Source organism: Staurois parvus, unplaced genomic scaffold (genome assembly GCF_062004578.1).
Source record: "Staurois parvus isolate SC_StPar_1 unplaced genomic scaffold, SC_StPar_1.0 ptg000205l, whole genome shotgun sequence".
NCBI classification, from domain to species: Eukaryota; Metazoa; Chordata; class Amphibia; order Anura; family Ranidae; genus Staurois; species Staurois parvus.
Genome location: NW_028318001.1, coordinates 8,763,604 through 8,782,947, shown reverse-complemented (window position 1 = coordinate 8,782,947; position 19,344 = coordinate 8,763,604). Strand labels below are relative to the sequence as shown.

The window sequence follows — 19,344 nt, the reverse complement described above, 5'->3', positions numbered from 1 at the left end:
CAGAAAGCAGCAACTAGCGGTTATCAACCAATGTCTCATCATTACCCTACTGTAATTAAAAGGGACACTAAACTCTAAATGCTATTCAAGTAGGTTAACTCAAAAAGTCGCTTCTTTAGCTCTCAGCCTCTTCCAAATTCCTTTTTTTGCTGTGATCCAACTTCCTGTTAAATAGTGACTATGTTTGTTCTCCATGGTCCCACCATATGTAGGAACATAGCCACCCTTTCTTGCTCACTCCTGAGATGGTCTAGGGACTATAGGATGTGTAGTGTGCATAGAGCAGTGTACATGACTGCAATTAATGTACACTGGTTCTTCAGAACAAAAAGAAGAGAGGGGGGGAAAGGAAAGGTATGGAGATCTCATGGAGATCTTACAAGGAGGCAGAAAAACATAGTGAGAAACAACTAGATTGCACTACCATTAATTAGTGAATGTCTATGGATGATTTTTGGAAAATAAGGAGCCACATTAAAAAAAATGCTCACACATGGGATCTTCATAGGTTAGAGAACATGTGTGTATGCTGTGTGCCTGGACTGTAGTATAACCTGTATATAACACATCATAGCCTAATTTAGCCTGTATATAACATAATATAACCTGATTTAGTCTGTATATAACATAATATAGCCTGATTTAGTATGTATATAGCAGTAATAGGCGTATTTAGTCTGTATATAACATAACATAGCCTGATTTAGTCTGTATATAACATATTATAGCCTGATTTAGCCTATATAAATGGTATAGCCTAAGGTAGCCTATATAAAATATATTAGAGTCTGATTTAACCTGTGAAAAGCATATTATTGCCTGATTTGGCCTGTATATAACATGTTACGGCCTGATTTAGCCTGAAAAAGATGGTTTCTATCGAAACGCGTCAGCCTTTATTTGGCCCTTGGATGGTACTTTTTTCACGTCAGGACCCTTTTCAATGTTTTCATATGTTATGCGATTTGTCACCTTTTGTTTGTGAGTACATTTTAATTATTATTCAATAAATTGTTATTTGGGATAATGCGCAAGGCCAGTGCACTCGTTTACATTTTTTTTCTGCAGTTATATCTGACTTACCTTGTCGTATACGGGAGCAGCAAGGCTTGGCCTATTTACCTAATATTTTGCATACTTTTGGGTTCCACCTCACCTGCGCAGGAGTATTTGGCATATTTGTATACTTTATCACATATTTATATCCTGATTTAGCCCATATAAAACATATTACAGCCTGATTTATCCTGTATGTAACATATTATAGCTTGATCTATCCTGTAAATAACATCTTGTAGCGTATATTTACCCTATATATATATATAAAACATGTTATAACCTGATTTAGCCTATATAAATGGTATTATAGTCTGACTATATAAAATATATTAGCGTCTGAATTAGCCTGTATAAAGCATATTATTACCTGATTTGGCCTGCATATAACATGTTACAGCGTAATTCAGCCTGTATATAACATATTTATATCCTGATTTAGCCCATATAAAACATGTTACAGCCTAATTTATCCTGTACAGGGGTGGACTGACCATTTGGAAACTCTGGCACTGGGGTCAGTAGGGTGCCCCATGAGATGCCCCTGGTACCTTTTTCATAGGCTTTTTTGAGTTTGGGCAAGGACACAGGGGCCCCATGATCCCCTATTGCCTGTGGGCCCCATCAGTTGTCAATCCGCCCCTGATCCTGTATATAACATTATAACCTGATTTAGCCTGTATTATACAGGCTAAATCAGGTTATATTATGTTTTACACAGGCTAAATCAGGTTATAATGTTTTAAACTGTATATATCATATTATATTCTCCTGTAAAGTACACAGGCACTGCTGAGTACAGGTCAATGCAAGTGACTAGGGCGCAGTGCTTTGTTCTTCTTTTGAATGTCCATATACAAAAGCTGAATACATTGTAGGTATAACCCAGCTATACAGAGCTGTCCCTATCTAATCCTTAAAAATGAACAATACTCACTCTGCTGGAGAGTGTATACAGAAAAATATACCCACCTGAAAAGTCACGAATTGGGCTTGTTCTAAAATATAAAAGATTGTGTAAAGATGATGTTGCTTTTATCAAAATGAAATTTGGCTATTAGACTAAATAAATATCTGACATCTATAAAGACATCTGATTAAATCACTAACTTGTTAATCTACTCTATGTTTTTTTTTCTCCTCATCTGTTGGTTACTTGAATCAATGGAGTGGGTGGAGCTAGGAACATCAACAATTCCTTTGGTAGTTTTCCCACACTGTACATTCACACCACCAAATATACAACACAGATATGTTATTTTTATATCATTACAGCACCATGTAAAAATGTAGTAGGACAGGTGAAATACCAGCTCCTGAACAGTCAGGAGTGCAGTTCTCAGTTGATTTAATCCAGTTGTTATTTTGACAGTCATTTATTATTTAAAAAAATTGATATATAGTAATATTTGGGGGTTGTTTAGCTCAGGGTAGCGCATATCTGTGAGTACAGTCCACACCAGATATTATCGTTTAAGGGCTTGTTAGCCCACTTTTATTAACCACTTGCCTACCGGGGCACTTTTACCCTCTTCCTGCCCAGGCCAATTTTCACCTTTCAGTGCTGTTGCACTTTGAATGACAATTGCGCGGTCATGGAAAGAGGGTGCACTGATGGGTGGCACTGCTGGTCAGCACTGATAATCAGTGCCCTGATTATCAGTGCAGATCTCCTCTGTCACATTTGCCAGTTTTTGGCAGTAAATTCCTCATGCTGGACGCCCTCCCAGAACTGGACAACCGCACTTTAGCCGTCTTTCACCTATAGCACGGTTGGCAAGCGCTTAAAGAGAAAAGGAAAAGTTCAACAAAAGTACAGTTTGCCCAGGCAAGGGTATCCACCATCCATACAAAACAAAGATTCAGCCTCCTGGCTCTCTTTAGCAGCACCTCTGCCCAGGCTTTGTGACTTAGTCCTTTTGACTATATAACAGTTTCCCTGTATTGCAAAATTAATAAAAAGCGAGCGCTATCCGGAGATCTGAAAGCGGCTAGAACACCAAAAGGTAACCAAGAGAAAACCTTCTAATAAAGTACATAGACGTACAGTATATATATAGAGACCATATATAAGATGCAGCGCTATAATAACATATAAATATATATAAAAACACAAAAGTGCCAATATCAAATCACACTGCGGTGAAGTTAAGTGAGATGAATGATAGTCCCAAAATGAATCAGAAGTGGGGATCCAAACGATCCTAGTAGGTGCGTGGGATAAGATTCTGTGTAGCACACGGTGAATCTGAGGTAAGAATTACGCACTCACCAGAAGTGCGTCAAAAAAACGCATGTAGGTTTTATCCTGTAATATCAGAAAGCGATCCTCCGTTGCCAAGATAGGGATAGAATCCTACACCTTCCAGATCGCCCCTTGGGTATGTGCTTCAAGTTTCATAAGCGCATCTCAGGCATATCACCATCCGGGGTCCCCTTTTAAGGCAGATTCTGCAAGTGGGGACTCTCATAGAAGAGAGCCCAATAAGGGACACCACATAGTGTAATACCATATGAGCTAGGTTTATTAAAGATGCAGCATGAAAATAAATACAAATGGAGTAAAATAGAACACTGACCAGATACTGTAAAGGATGACCACCAGCGGTGGTCAGACGTCCAGATAATGCAGCCCGCTGACGCATTTCGTGCAGCGCACGTTATCAAAGGGTCCTGGGCTTGCATAGGGGGACGCAAAAAACAGCAGTTTATATGCCCAAATCTTTGTGGAAAAGGCAAACACTGTACCTCCGTTAGCACTCTTTCACTGCTTCCCTGCTGCTCCAAGCTTGGGCCCTCTGTCTGCTCTGTCAGACTATACTGTGCCGACAAGCACATTTGTGGCTGCTCCCTTGCACCCACATGGACTCCTCGGGAGGGTGGAGCCCAGAACCCTGGTCCTGTCTTTAGAAGAGATCCACACATACCTGCACAGTCAGTCTCCTGGCTATTCCCAAAACCTAGTCTCAGGATTGGAGATTTCCTCCCACCCAGATCACCAAATAGAGTTTTAACAAGCACCAAGGAAACTGAAAACACAGCTTCCTCCAAATTGAACAAGCACCCTGGAGCTCCTCAACCTGTCTTGTTGAGAATCCTGGGCAACATAATATCATGCCTCCCAACTTTCTGAGATGGAAATGAAGGGCGCATATTAGCAAAAATATGTAAGCATTGGACACGCCCCCCTAAAGGAGAATTACATAAAAAAAATTGTTGGTTAAACCCAGTCGTTGTTTTTACCGCTACTATTCCTTTATATTGGCTTTGAAAATATCCAAATGCAGCAATTTAGAAATTGGATGAAAGTTTTAGAACTGTAAAATACTTTGAAAGAAAATTGTGAAATTTATATACAACTATATTGATCAGACCAAACTGAGGGACAAATGAGGAGGAAGGAGGGACGGAGGGGCTTTGTTCCAAATGAGGGACAGTCCCTCGAAATCAGGGACAGTTGGGAGCTATGATAATATCCTTTTAACATGACAGATCACCGCCCTGTCACTATATATATATATATATATATATATATATATATATATCAGCCCCCAGTTTTTTCTTTACCAAACATTTGTACCCCACCGCCCCTTGATGTCAAGTGGACTGGTCTGCCAAAACACAAACTGGCTACTTCCATAATGAGAAATCAGCATTTAAAGAGAACCTCTTATAAAACAAATGCATGGACATGACCAATTCAGTATTCAGACAAACTAACATGTTTTTTGCAAAGGCATGCCTTTCTCTATGTTACTGTTAACCCACAATTAATTCATGAAGCTTCTGTGATTAATTATTCTCTGCAAAATCCAGCCATTTTGAACATGGAATTCCGTACACATCTTTTTTGGGGGAGTTTGCGATAAGGTAGGAAACATGTCAGGTATTTGATGCTAAATATGTTGCCTTTGAGGAGATTCAATTCACTTTCTATATGGTCACCAAGACAGCAAGTAAAGGGAAGCCTCCCTCCCCCTTAAGAGACACAGACAGAAATAAAGTCATGCCATACATTTTAAACTTTTTCCAAACAACTTTATTTGGATTTTTAACAATAAAAACTATTTTTGCACTTATCTTTTCCATAACAGCAATGTAACATATTCCCTTATTATTAGTACTAGTTTAAGGTTTTAAACCAAAATCTTACAGCGTTGTCAAACACCACCTTGTGCAAAGTGCTTTTCATTGTCAAGCATGCTTTTCAATCATGAAACAGAACATTCCCCAGAGTAACTAGTAAGACTGCATTCATCCATAAAATGCCGGTTAGGCATGTTGTTGGTATATTATTTCTGGTCACATGTATCGCACCAAACAGTCCCATATAACACAGTTCTTAAAGTAGTCCTAAAGCCCAATATTTTGGAGTATTTTTGGAGGAGCAGTGTAGAGCATTAAGTGCTGGTTCACACTAGTGTGACTTCTGATGCAATTTCAGACGCATAAAATCACATGACAAGGAAAATCGGAATTTGTTCAGTAGTAAAAATATATATCAATAATATTCAGTGGTGCTCATTCAAATTAATGTGACTCAGCACAGTGTGATTTTTGAAAAGGTTCCTGTGCTACTTTGGTGTGAATTACAATGCGACTTGGCGCCATAAAATATGCAAAAAAGCAGTCACATCAAGGTCGCACTACATAATTGTACTGAATATTTCAGCAATATTGCATCGTAGTAATGTGAACTGAGCCTACAACAGAAGCCAATAACTACTTCAAAAATGTTTAGTAAGATCAACAATTAATATATTATCATCATCACAGCCTCTGGGTTCCTGTGTACTGCTTCCTCTAGCTTCCCATGCACTGATCACCGCATAGTAATTCCCTTGATACCCCTCCTCGGGATTACACATCCCATAACTCCAGGGGCCATTGTGCACACTGGCAGACTTCCCTGCTGCCTATGCATATCGACCCGGGCAGCATTATAGGATTCTCCCTTTATTCCCAGAGAGTGCATGTAAGGGTGGCTCCATGGGTCCTTGGAAGACAGTGGAGCCACCCACAAACCAGGGACGTGGGGCAGCAATCAATGGACCAGCTTAACTAAGAAAAAAGGCAAGATTTTGAAGAAGCAGCAGCATACCAGGTAAGTACTGAGGTAAGCTGTTGTAATCACGTAGGGTTTATTTAACTAAACTAATTTTCAATAAATCAGTGACTGGTAAAAGTAAAAAAAAAAAAAAAAAGTGGAAAAAACACTGTGCCAGCAAAACAATTTTACTTCTGCATTTTACACACAGACACAGACACACACGCACACACCAGGAAGTTAGATCTCAAAAAACACTTTCAGGAGCACAATCTACGCTGGATGTTTTTACACTTTTTTTTCTCTAAATATACTTTGTTTTGTCCCATATAATCATCACAATAATGAACAGCTTCAAGTAGGACAACTAAAAACCCCACAGACCAGGGTCCTGTAGTACCCTAGGGTTCCATGGCACCTTAGCGTTTGCTAGGGGTTTCTTGAGCAATAATTGCCTCCAAAGCTAGGCATACATTGGATTCCCCATTCACACAAACAAGGATTCCTCCCTGCTGTGTTATAGTATCCTGACAGCTGGGACTCCTCTGCTATCAGAATGCACTGAATGGCTGAAGTGCTGATTGAAAAAATAATTTCCAACAATCCAGTTCAAGAGAAGTTGATTAGATCGTGAATGGTCATAGATGGGTCGAAATGACCACCAATGGAATGATCATTTTTCCCAGTGGTCATCATGCTAATGTACCATTAGCAAGCGTTTCCCAAGACTGGAAAGTTTTTTCAGGGGTTTCTCCAGAGGTTGCTAGAAATTAGCAATTTTTGCCTCTAAGATAAGAAACCTGTGACAACAGTCATCTTGCATGGGGGGATTCTGCCCAATGACCACCAATGGATGGGAACTTTCTTCCCTGTGACCACCATGCTAACGTACCATGAGCTATAGATATAGTAGTTATTAAAAGGGGTTCCTTGGGGCCAGGAATGTTATTTCAAAGGTTCCTCCATGGTAAAAAGTTTGAGAAAGGCTGACATAGACTTATCCAGCTTACAGACTGACTAGATGAAACCTAACCCTAAGGCTTAATGTTGTTTTTTTCTTTTTTCTCCGTTGGTTGAACTGGACAGACGTGTCTTTTTTCAATCAGATTAACTGTGTACTATGTATCCCAGCTAAATGCTGACTTTAGGCTCAACCCTAATATCATTATTACAACAAGATCTGTAGACACAAAATAATTTCCATATGAATATTGTAAGGCCTCATTCCCACGGCCATAAATAAACCATAATTATAAGCCTTTTTTTATTTACAGAGCTGAACACAGCCGCATTATTTTCAATGGAGACATACACACAGCTGTGTAAGCATGCACTGCGTTCAGGTCCGTAACACAAAATTGAAAAATCGGAGACTGAGGACATACAAATACACGTGTGCCAGATGCCGGTAAAAAAAAAAAAAAACTGTACAATTTTACACAAGTATTTACTGATCATTACACAGGAAATTTTGTTCTAGATAAAACATGTGCAATAAGATCAGTAACATTTTAAAATTTTTACTCCCATTTGAATGTAGCCTTACAATCCAAAACAGTAGAACGGAACTTCACGAGATGTTGGAGGCTTAACGTCAACTCTTATTAAACCTTGTTTTGTGTCAACAAGGCAAAGCCTGGAGACTTTTATGAGCTACTGCAACAGGTGCTCCTAGATACTGTACATATATAAAAGCAGAAAAGAAAGCTGATCACTGGTACTCACTCTATTTCTGCTGCTTACAGAGTCCTCTCAGCTGCCGGGAGTCGCCAGGATAAAGCAAACCAAGGTGTGGATGAGTACACGTCCCACAGCAGTCCGGAAAATAGAATTCTTGCTGGATTTAAACAACAATAGGAGATAGGAATGCAGCAAGAACACAGGCTGCTTCCCCTGAGCCGGTCACTAGAAGGAACTTCAGCTATCTGACTGGGGCTGGGTAGATTATTTTAGCCTTTACTTCCTGGTGTGTATCTATTCATTGGATTTGCATAGAGTTTTACAGGCTAGAGGGCAGAAAGTTCTTAAGCAAGTGGAAAATAATGTGATGGTGCAATGGGAAAGTTGCACTGTTCTGGGTAACCTTACAGCACATAGGACAGCTTATATGCTTTTAAATGCATAAAGCCTATCTCTATGCTCCGATCAGTAATTTATTCAATTCAAGATGGTATTTTCAACAAATTACTAGTCATGTGGATGCTGTTGGAAGATGTGCGACAAATTCATAAAGAGAGAGCTATGCTTTCATTAGAAATATTGACACTTACGTCAGATTTTAGTAGTTTATAGTAGAAACAATTTTATTGTCTGTCAGAATTGCTACAACAGATTTATTAAGGTATACTGCTTTATCAGGTCTAAGAAAAATGGAGTACAGGAAGACCTCTTCCATGTTAGTGTTAATTGTTTTGACTTGTTCTTCAGAGGTTGTAAAGTGAAAACCTTAGTTTAATTAATATTAATGTAATAATAACTTACTAAAATATATGGGTATAAATATATTATGGAATATTACATAGACATGTTTAAGGTAATAACCAATAATAATACAGGAATGCATGATCAGATTAGTATATATTATATTAACATATGCACTATGTTGTCAAAAGTATTGGGACGCCTGCCTTTACACACACATAAACTTTAATGGCATCCCAGTCTTAGTCCGTAGGGTTCAATATTGAGTTGGCCCACCCTTTGCAGCTATAACAGCTTCAACTCTTCTAGGAAGGGTGTCCACAAGGTTTAGGAGTGTGTCTATGGGAATGTTTGACCATTCTTCCAGAAAGGCATTTGTGAGGTCAGGCACTGATGTCAGACGAGAAGGCCTGGCTCGCAGTCTCCGCTGTAATCCATCCCAAAGGTGTTCTATTGGGCTGAGGTCAGGACTCTGTGCAGGCTAGTCAAGTTCCTACACCCCAAACTCACTCATCCATGTCTTTATGGACCTTGCTTTGTGCACTGATGCGCAGTCATGTTGGAACGGGAAGGAGCCATCCCCAAACTGTTCCCACAAAGTTGGGAGCATGAAATTGTCCAAAATGTCCTGGTATGCTGACGCCTTAAGAGTTCTCTTCACTGGAACTAAGGGGCCAAACCCAACCCCTGAAAAACAACCCCACACCATAATCCCCCTCCACCAAACTTTAACTTGGCACAATGCAGTTAGGCAGGTAATAACACGTCCATTGGATTGCCAGAGAGAGAAGCATGATTCGTCACTCTAGAGAACACATCTCCACTGCTCTAGAGTCCAGTGGCGGCGTGCTTTACATTGCTGCATCCGACACTTTGCATTGCACTTGGTGAGGTATAGCTTGGATGCAGCTGCTCAGCCATGGAAACCCATTCCATGAAGCTCTCTACGCACTGTTGTGCTAATCTGAAGGCTACATGAAGTTTGGAGGTCTTTAGCTATTGACTCTGCAGACAGTTGGCGACTTCTGCGCACTGTGCACTTCAGCATGCACTGACCCTGCTCTATCATTTTATGTTGCTGTTGTTCCCAGTTGCTTCCACTTTGTTATAATACCATTAATAGTTGACTGTGGAATATTTATTAGCCAGGAAATTTCATGAATGGACTTATTGCACAGGTGGCAACCTATTACGGTACCACGCTTGAATTCCCTGAGCTCCTGAGAGTGACCCATTCTTTCACAAATGTTTGTAGAAGCAGTCTGCATGCCTAGGTGTTTGATTTTATACGAGAGAAAAAGGAGAGAAGCGCCTCTAAGTGCAATAAGTCTTTTTATTCAAGTCTAAATGTAGAAACACTCACATGTGTGAAGTAATCATAAGCTTAAAAACCGTGGTTAACAATCGTTAACGGTGGGGTGGAAACCCGGGTGAAGAGCCGTCATCTCTCTGCGATGTGGGGAGGTCAGCTGTCGGCTGGAACAGCGTGGTGGCTGGAGGGAAACAGCGGTGAGGCCGGCCGGCATGCACGTCCTCCCTCAGAGCCGGATAGAACGCACGCTGGAACGTAGCGGCGGTGTGGCCGTGATGACGTCAGATCCCAGGGTGCACTGCGACGCGTTTCGACGCATGCACTGGCCGTGGAAGGCAGAAGTGCACTCCTTTTTCAAGCAGGGGGAGGTGGATGAACAGGGGTGAATATATAGGGAACGTGAGTCTAATTGATCAATTAACCAATTAACCAGTGATTGACCATTGCTGTCAGGTGAATAGTGTAAAGTCATGGATGTTAAATGGGGGGGTAAAGGAAACCAAATGGAAAAAAGAGAGGATGTAATAAATAAGAAAACAGAAGACGAAAGAAAAATGATGAAATGAAAAAAAAAAAAAAAAGAATGAAATGAAATGAAAAATGACATTAATAAAAGATTTTTGAACAGCTGAAAATCGAAAAAACTATGTGAAAAAAATTGATGGGGGTAATAAAAATACAAAAGGAAACAAAGAAAAAAAAAAAAAATTATATTCTGGGAGATTAGTGGGGTAAAATGTTCACCTTGCAGCACTGGCACATCAATTATGTAACAGTAGTGAGCAGATATTTAGTGGTAATACAGCATGATTGCAAGGTGGGATATGGTTATGGCTCTACAGGAGCTTCATAATAATTCTAACATATATACATGTTGCTAGCAGGTATATTGACAATGGGTGTTAACATGGTAAGATGATAATCATCTTACCATGTTAACACCCATTGTCAATATACCTGCTAACAACATGTATATATGTTAGAATTATTATGAAGCTCCTGTAGAGCCATAACCATATCCCACCTTGCAATCATGCTGTATTACCACTAAATATCTGCTCACTACTGTTACATAATTGATGTGCCAGTGCTGCAAGGTGAACATTTTACCCCACTAATCTCCCAGAATATAATTTTTATTTTTTTTTCTTTGTTTCCTTTTGTATTTTTATTACCCCCATCAATTTTTTTCACATAGTTTTTTCGATTTTCAGCTGTTCAAAAATCTTTTATTAATGTCATTTTTCATTTCATTTCATTCTTTTTTTTTTTTTTTTCATTTCATCATTTTTCTTTCGTCTTCTGTTTTCTTATTTATTACATCCTCTCTTTTTTCCATTTGGTTTCCTTTACCCCCCCATTTAACATCCATGACTTTACACTATTCACCTGACAGCAATGGTCAATCACTGGTTAATTGGTTAATTGATCAATTAGACTCACGTTCCCTATATATTCACCCCTGTTCATCCACCTCCCCCTGCTTGAAAAAGGAGTGCACTTCTGCCTTCCACGGCCAGTGCATGCTCAAAAACGTGTCGCAGTGCACCCTGGGATCTGACGTCATCACGGCCACACCGCCGCTATGTTCCAGAGTGCGTTCTATCCGGCTCTGAGGGAGGATGTGCATGCCGGCCGGCCGGCCTCACCGCTGTTTCCCTCCAGCCACCACGCTGTTCCAGCCGAGAGCTGACCTCCCCACATCGCAGAGAGATGACGGCTCTTCACTCAGGTTTCCACCCCACCGTTAACGATTGTTAACCATGGTTTTTAAGCTTATGATTACTTCACACATGTGAGTGTTTCTACATTTAGACTTGAATAAAAAGACTTATTGCACTTGGAGGCGCTTCTCTTCTTTTTCTCATCTACAGAAGTTGCTACAGCTTATTTGGAAGCCTTGCCCTCAGTGCACACGGAATCCTACGCTCTTCATACAGTAGCCACTAATACCACGATCACCCCATACTACCATTTCCCAGGACTTTGCAGTGTTTGCGCTGTTACAACCCTTCCTCATTTTTTCTGAATCGTTTGATTTTATACACCTGTGGCCATGGAGGTGATTGGAATACCTGAATCCAATGATTTGGAGTGATGTCCCAATACTTTTTGGCAATATAGTGTATACACATATATATATTATTTATTGATAATATATATATATATATATATATATATATATATATATATATATATATATATATATGCAAAATTGGTTTAGAGCACTCAGGTCTTGCAGAGGAGGAAGACCAAAAACAGCAGTATTTTTATTATTATTAATAATATAATACAGGATTTATATAGCGACATCAGTTTATGCAGCAGTTTATAACATGAGGGTAAACAGTACAATTACAATACAATTTAACAAAATAGAAATCAGAGGGCCCCACTCTTTAGAGGGAGGGATTTTATTGTCAACATTTAGATGAAGCTCAGTCCATCTTTCTCAAAACATGAAAAAGATGGACTGAGCTTCATCGAAACTTTGACAATAAAAACACTGAGTGCCTCTACACCAGTTTTGGTATATGTATGTGAGGGTGTTATGTATTTTAATAATTTATGGAATTTGGTAACATTCCATAGCTCCCTGAGGTTTTCAAATATCTATCCCACTTGAAAAGTCCACTGCTTCATGGATGTGTTGTATGCAATAGTTGTGTCAGAGTTGTAACAGATTCCAATTCATCATTCTGACACACACATGAATCTATTGCATGTTCCAACATTTATCGCACTGCCAAGACACAGATATATACAGATATATACAGAGTATCTATGACACGCTTATTGAATTTTCTCTAAGTGTATTTATTGGCTGGCTTAATAAGACAAACACAAATAATTGCAGCAAACAATTTAAAATCATTTTAAGGCCTTATTCACATAGGCACACTACCTGTATTCGGGAACACACAGCCAGACCTGCATACAATAAAACATTTGTAAACTAGCAACACCAATGTTAAAGGGGTTGTAAAGGTTCATATTTTTTTTTAAATAACAAACATGTCATACTTACCAGCTCTGTGCAATAGTTTAGCACAGAGCAGCCCCGATCCTCCTCTTCTTGGGTCCGCTGCCAGCACTCCTGGCTCCTCCCCTGGCTGAGTGCACCCAGAGCAAGCTGCTTGCTCTGAGGGCACTCGTGCATGCTCATCCCTGAGCCGCCCCTGTGTGTTTATAAGACACACAGAGCGTATCTTGGCCTTGCCCCCCCACTCCCAACTCACTGGTTGTGATTTACAGCAGAGGGAGCCAATGGCTCCCACTGCTGTGTTTCAGCCAATGAAGAGAGAGGGAGACCTTGAAGAGCCATTACTCTCATGCATATCGCTGGATTGAGAAGGGGCTCAGGTAAGTTTTGAGGGGGCTGAGGGGAGAGCTTCACACTGCAGGTGTTTTACCTTCATGCATGAAGGGAAAAAAACCTTCAGCTTTTAGAACCACTTTAAGGAAGCACCTTCCAGTGCTAACATGCAGCTTTCAAAGCCTTCTCAAGCTCGATGAGTGTTTGATATTTACATAATTTTCTAATATTCTGTTGAGGCAACAGACCAGCCATAGGTGGTTATATTTAGGAGCCCTCCAGGTCTTGGGGGAATCCTAGGACATTAGAGAATGCAGTGAGAGGTACTTGTAAGCTTCAGATGGGACCTGATTTACAGTTTATTGCTATTAAAGGTTCTCACTTTCACACATGGAAAGAGTTGCTTTAAAGTGTATGCATAGCAAACTCCGCTGCGGAGATTCACCCTCTCTATTTGTCCTGGGGATTTTCTCTTACTCTGTCTCTGGGACAGAACATGAAGAATAATCTGCCAGAAGAGTTACAGACAACTACGGTTATACATGCTCTGATAGTCCGTTTCAGAACATTAGCATGAGTTATGAATATTTATTAGCTTTGCCAATTGCAAAGGAGCATAGCCCTGTGGTGTGAACTCTGCAGGTAATACACATACAGTATGGAATAGCCTTTCTAAAGGGTTCTCTTCCCTGAGCTTCAGTCCAGTGGACTTAAGTACTGAGAGGCCTTTACTAGATTTCTACTAAGCTGCTAAAATATTAAGTGTCTGAAAGTTACTTGAGCCTTGAAAAAGCACATTTTGCACCTCCCCTCGCCCCCTTCTTTGGTGAGTGGTTGCGTGAGGGAGATGTACAAACATTAACCTTCTAATATAACCAGAATAAATAAGATACAGTCAGGATACCACTAGAACCTTGACTACTGAAGAGGTGACAAAGCTAAGATCCAGCAGAGACTGTAAACGCACAAAGACACTTTTGAAAAAGGTGGCAAATAATATGCAAGTCTACAAATTAGATTCTTGTTCAAGTTTTTGGTGCCATAGTTATTACAAGAAACACCATAAGAAGAACCAGCCCAGATGTGGACATGCCAGGGAACTTCCAAAAGAAAATAATCTGAGCATTTGTAATGCGGCCTATAATACCACCTCAGGGTCGAATCCAATGAACTTAGGGTTACATTAGGAATAAAACTTCCATTTCTTGGAAGGTTATGAGGCTGCTAATTGGAAGTATCTGTAAAAATGTCCTCCTGTGTTTCTCAATGAAATACTAGTACTATTGTACCATCCAAAGCCAGAGAACTATAAAAAGTATACATCCAAAGTACCCTGTAATGTTCTGAAAACTGACAGCCACGTCCATGCAGCCAAAAGTCATTACTGTGGACCAGGGCTGCCCAACGGATTATGCACAAAATACAAAGAGAAAATTGGATTTATATGTTGTCATAAATAATTGTGTTTTGTTTGTTCAGATTAGAACCCCTTGAAGCTGTGTATATTGGTTGAACAGGGTGGTAATTTTATTTTAGAATCACTGATATACTCAAATGAGTGCAAAGTATTTTTTTAAGACAGCAAGTTGTACAAAATAACAGAGTAGAGGCATGTGGTTTGACCAGGCTAAAAGTGCATTTTCTGGAATTTGTATAACTGGACATTGACTGGAGGAATGTAGCAGTGGAACAGAGAAGAGCCCATAGAGAAGGGGCAACAGAAAATGGTGAGAAATGGACAACTTCTACAGACTGGGTCACTGAGCAAAGTAAAGAGTTGTGGCCAAGGTATAAAGTAGAGTAATGCAGGCCATAGACGGTTGAAAAATCAGTTGTTCTGTTGCCACCAATGATTGCGAAAATCGGCCGTTTTTCGCAAATTTTCCAGCATGACCGATAAAAGAAATGAGGAGAAACTGTGAAAATCGGCAGATGACATTGCCCCACTAACGGTGCAAAAATTGGCAGATTATTCTTTCGGACGAAAATTCGGCCAATAAACGAACCGTCTATGGCCTGCATAAGCCACATGGGCCACTCCCTTCACAGACACTATCGCCTAGACAAGTCACCATCCAGTAAGAGAGGAAATTACCTTGCTGAGACTATAATATTACTAAAAGATGCTTTAAATACTTATGCTTAGTACATTTCAGGTTCTAATCATAAAACAGTTCAACTTCCTCTTTCTGTCTTTGAAATAAAATCAGTAAGATTCAACCTTACAAGCCGGGTTTGAATCTTATTAGTGGCTTGGATGAAATGACTTCACTGAACTTAGTTCTGCCCATTTGATACATCATTTTCTGTATGCAAGGGATGGCATAGAATCTACAGCAGTGTTAGGGAATTTTTCAAGGCTAAGTACATTTTCTGCAAATATATAAAATTACTCGTAGATCCTTTAAGAATTTGAGTATCCTTATAAATTTCAATGAAATAAACACAAATCTCAAACAATGCTATCAGCTTTCTCATGTATCCTCTATGAACTGCAAAGTATTGCCCCACTAGGTAATGAAGATGGGTAGAGGGAGAGGTGTTTGTAGCCCAAATCAGGAGAGCAGCCTAGGATGACAAGGCTACTACTCCATAGATACAGAGCACAGAGTAGGAGTTGCCACCCTACGACAGGAAGTATGTAATTGGCAGAATCACCAGGTAAAAATTCAGTTAAAAAGCTTAAAAATAAATGCAGCCACCACATGTAAGAACAAGTAATCTGAAAGATTACATTTTTATTAAAGGGTTTAGATACACTTTAGTTCAAGATGCTAATCTATAGTATCAGTTTTAGACTCATTGCTCATCTGCTCCTGTGATACAATGCAACAATTTACTCTCATCCTAATAGTGATTATTCGTCTTTCCTCCATATACTTACCTGGAAGCAGAAAATTAATTGCTGAATAATCATTGATTTTTGAGGTTGTTGAATGTTTTTTCCCATTTTTGTCTCATAAGACTGATGTTTTGACAATCTCCCATAAATGTCCTGGAGCAATGGTATCAAAAAGTTTCTAGCATGCTTTTGGATGGATAGACTTCAGTACAACCAACCTGCCCGTAGATGGATAGAATATTGGCCAGTCCCTGCTGAACCGGCTGAGATTTGATCCATCTATGGCCGGATTTACTCAGTAAACTAAGTGAATATTTACTTTGATACTTTACTCTTACTCCTTTAATAAATCAAAAAGCTGTGGTGCTGGTAAGAACAGCGATCACATGACCTAAGGGGAAAAATGACAATAACAGTACAACAATATGTTTTAAAGCCCTGTGTATATACCTTTGTGGCTGTTGCTGTATCCTACCTATGCAAGGGGGGGGCAGATATCTGGGCATAGATAGTACCACTTTAAGGGTATAAAATGAGTTTAGCTTTTAAAGCAGCAAAAATATATTCTAAATCGAGGGTCAGCAACCAGTAGTTTACAGCCAGGTGACTGATAGATGGTGGTCTGGGCTTGCTGACCCATCATCCCAGACCATTTAACAGACTGCAATGCAGAGGAGCTACTTGTAAAGTTGGAGCTGCAGTAGGGAGCAAGAACCGCATAAGCTGATGCCTCCTCTGTAGGGCTGGCTCCTGTCCCATGCGGAGTAATACCAACTAAACTCCACCTCTTATCCCAGCTCCAGAGTGGTCTCAGCAGCAGCAGGAAAGAAGAGACCTTCAGGTACTTGTGAAGCAATACACTGGGCATAATAGTATAGGGCTGTTTTCACACTGATGCGCTGCAGTTTACCCACACTGCGGGTGCAGTGAAGTGTACCTCCAGCTTTCCTGCAGGTTTGCTGCGCTTAGCCATAGACTTCTATTATATCCTGCGGTTTGGAGCACTTTCTGAAATTGTACCAAAACGTCTGAATGCAGGAGTTACAAGTCTATGGCAAAGTGCAGCTAATCCAGAAAAGTTGCAGATTCATTACGCTGTACTTAGCAGCCTTATAGGGGTCTCAGAACAGTAAGGGTTCGATTACATTTTCAATTACATTTTCAGTTTGGGGGGTGGTAAAACCCCATAGTTAAAGTGGAGTTCCAGTCAGTTTTGTGTTTATTAAAAGTCAGTAGCTACAAAAACTGTAGCTGCTGACTTTTAATAAACACATACTCACCTGTTCCAAGGTCCAGCGATGTGCTCACCCACGCAGTCCCTTCTCTGCCTCTCTGCATGACAACTGTGGGCACCAGGCTGTGACAGCTTGTGGCTTCATCTCACATACGCGAGTCGCATTGCACATTCTCATTGGTCCATCAGTCTTCTGCAGGAGGAAGGAGGGGGCCGAACTTCCGGCTCACTTTGCTGTGCCAAACTGAGCTGGAAGTGGGAGAGGGTACCTGTCAAAAACAGGTATCTGCTCCCCCTCAAAAAGGTGCCAAATATGGCAGTGGAGGGGGGTAGGAGGCAAATAAGCGAAGCTTCTGCTTTTGAATGGATCTCTGCATTAAGATGTATTTTTACCAACTGTTCAACCTTTAGCTGCAGTGGCCAGGGGTGTACACATGTCGCAGCCACAGCAGGAGTTATTCGCCCTGTCATGGTTGGTGGGTGTAGCCCCTGCCAAGAAAGACCCATTCAAGTGAATGAGGCCACTCTATAAGTGTGCTGCAACCTTGTGCTGTACAGCAAACATAGGGTTAAAGCAGGCAGCGTTATGTCGCTTTCTCACCACCTGCTTTAACCCCTTGGACCCCGCAGAAGCATTCAGTTGCAGGGTGCTTGCTGAGTGGCCCCAATTACCTGAATGAGCCCCCCACCAAAAGCAACAGGGGGTTTAATTCCTGCTGTGGCATGTGTACATCTATGGCTGATGCCTCAGCAATTAAAGGGGGTAGAAAATGGGAGCGACTCAACAGCAGGGTTTTACCACCCTCGAGCGTGCTGTTGTCGAATGCAACTAAGGGCTCATTTACTTTTTTTTTCCAAAAAAGATTTATTGAGTATTGAAAAACAGGATCATAATCATAAACCTGGGATACATATATGATCAACAAATATGGCTAGGAACCTCTAGCATATAAAGTAAGGGTGTATCAAACATAAGACATAACAGGTAGAACAAACGTGTAAACTGGAGGGGCGAACCCAATAGGAAAACATAGGAAACTAAGAGGAAGATTTGAGTCCATAAGAGATAGGGGTAGAGAGGGTATGTGTGAGTAGAGTTATGAGAAGGAATCGGCAGTGTCAAAAGTAAATTTGTGGTGAACCGAGGCATGGAATCATTGATAGATGGGTGATTTTGGAAAATGAGTGCGGGTTGAGTGTATTGAGGTATGTTAGTTTTTGTTGTGGCTCTGGGTCAATAATAATCATATTGATTCCGAGCTGTTGGAGGTACCATCCCTGAAAAAAAGGAGTCTATTAGTGAAGGATCAAGAAATGGTGAGGGGACGGTAAAGTAGAGCGTAAAAGCGAGAGAGAGAGAGAAGGGGTAGGGGAGAAATAAAAGTAAGAAAAAAAAAGGGAGGGGAGGGGGATGGATATTGTTATATATGACTTATTATATAAAGGGAAGATGTAGGGAGGGGGTAACAAATGTCTCTCACCCCCTCCATCAGGCATTTGTCTCTCACCCCCTCCGTTGGGCAAGACAGGGGCACGCCAATCCCGCCATCTCTGCTCTGTAAAAGGTTGTGAGATGAAGGAGGAGGAGCCCAACCGGACCGGCTCCTCATGCCCGAACCCATCTGGAACCATTAGCCGTAAAAGAAAGGGGTAAAAGTGAGATGTCTCACAGTTGTACGATACTGTTGTACTTGAAATAAACCGACTGGGGGAGAGAGGAATGGTGTAGTAAAAACTGACTGGGCATAAAGTCTAGGGTGTAGGTAGTTACTTGTTGGATTATATTGGTGAACTTCAGACCAATATCGTTGAATTCTGGGGCATGACCACCAGATATGCAAAGGGTAATTTACAAGTGCAGCAGGCACTGCTGCTCCTCTAAAAAGTCATCTAAGTGTGTTTGACAAGTGGTGAACAGGCGATATGTTGCCTCCTCAACACCTGATTTATACCCACCTAAACATGATTTCGACGTGGTAGTACGGCAATTAGAGGTTTAAATCAGGTGTGAGGAGGTGACACTGTGCCCGGTGATATTTGACTGTTCAGGTAAATCTCTACCTTTTTAAGTTTGCCTACTCCTGCTCTAAACATTATAGCTATATCTATGTATCTG

At 40.6% G+C, this 19,344-nt stretch overlaps 1 protein-coding gene across 2 annotated transcripts in view; it reads right to left on the bottom strand.

Moving 5' to 3' along the window:
- LYN (LYN proto-oncogene, Src family tyrosine kinase) overlaps window positions 1–8,034 on the bottom strand; it is a 110,990-nt gene extending 102,956 nt beyond the window's left edge. For both annotated transcript variants that reach the window (XM_089678456.1, XM_089678457.1), the window contains exon 1: window positions 7,829–8,034. The gene's annotated coding sequence lies outside the window, so the exon portion shown is untranslated. The remainder of the gene's footprint in view (window positions 1–7,828) is intronic.
- Window positions 8,035–19,344: the final 11,310 nt, after the last annotated feature.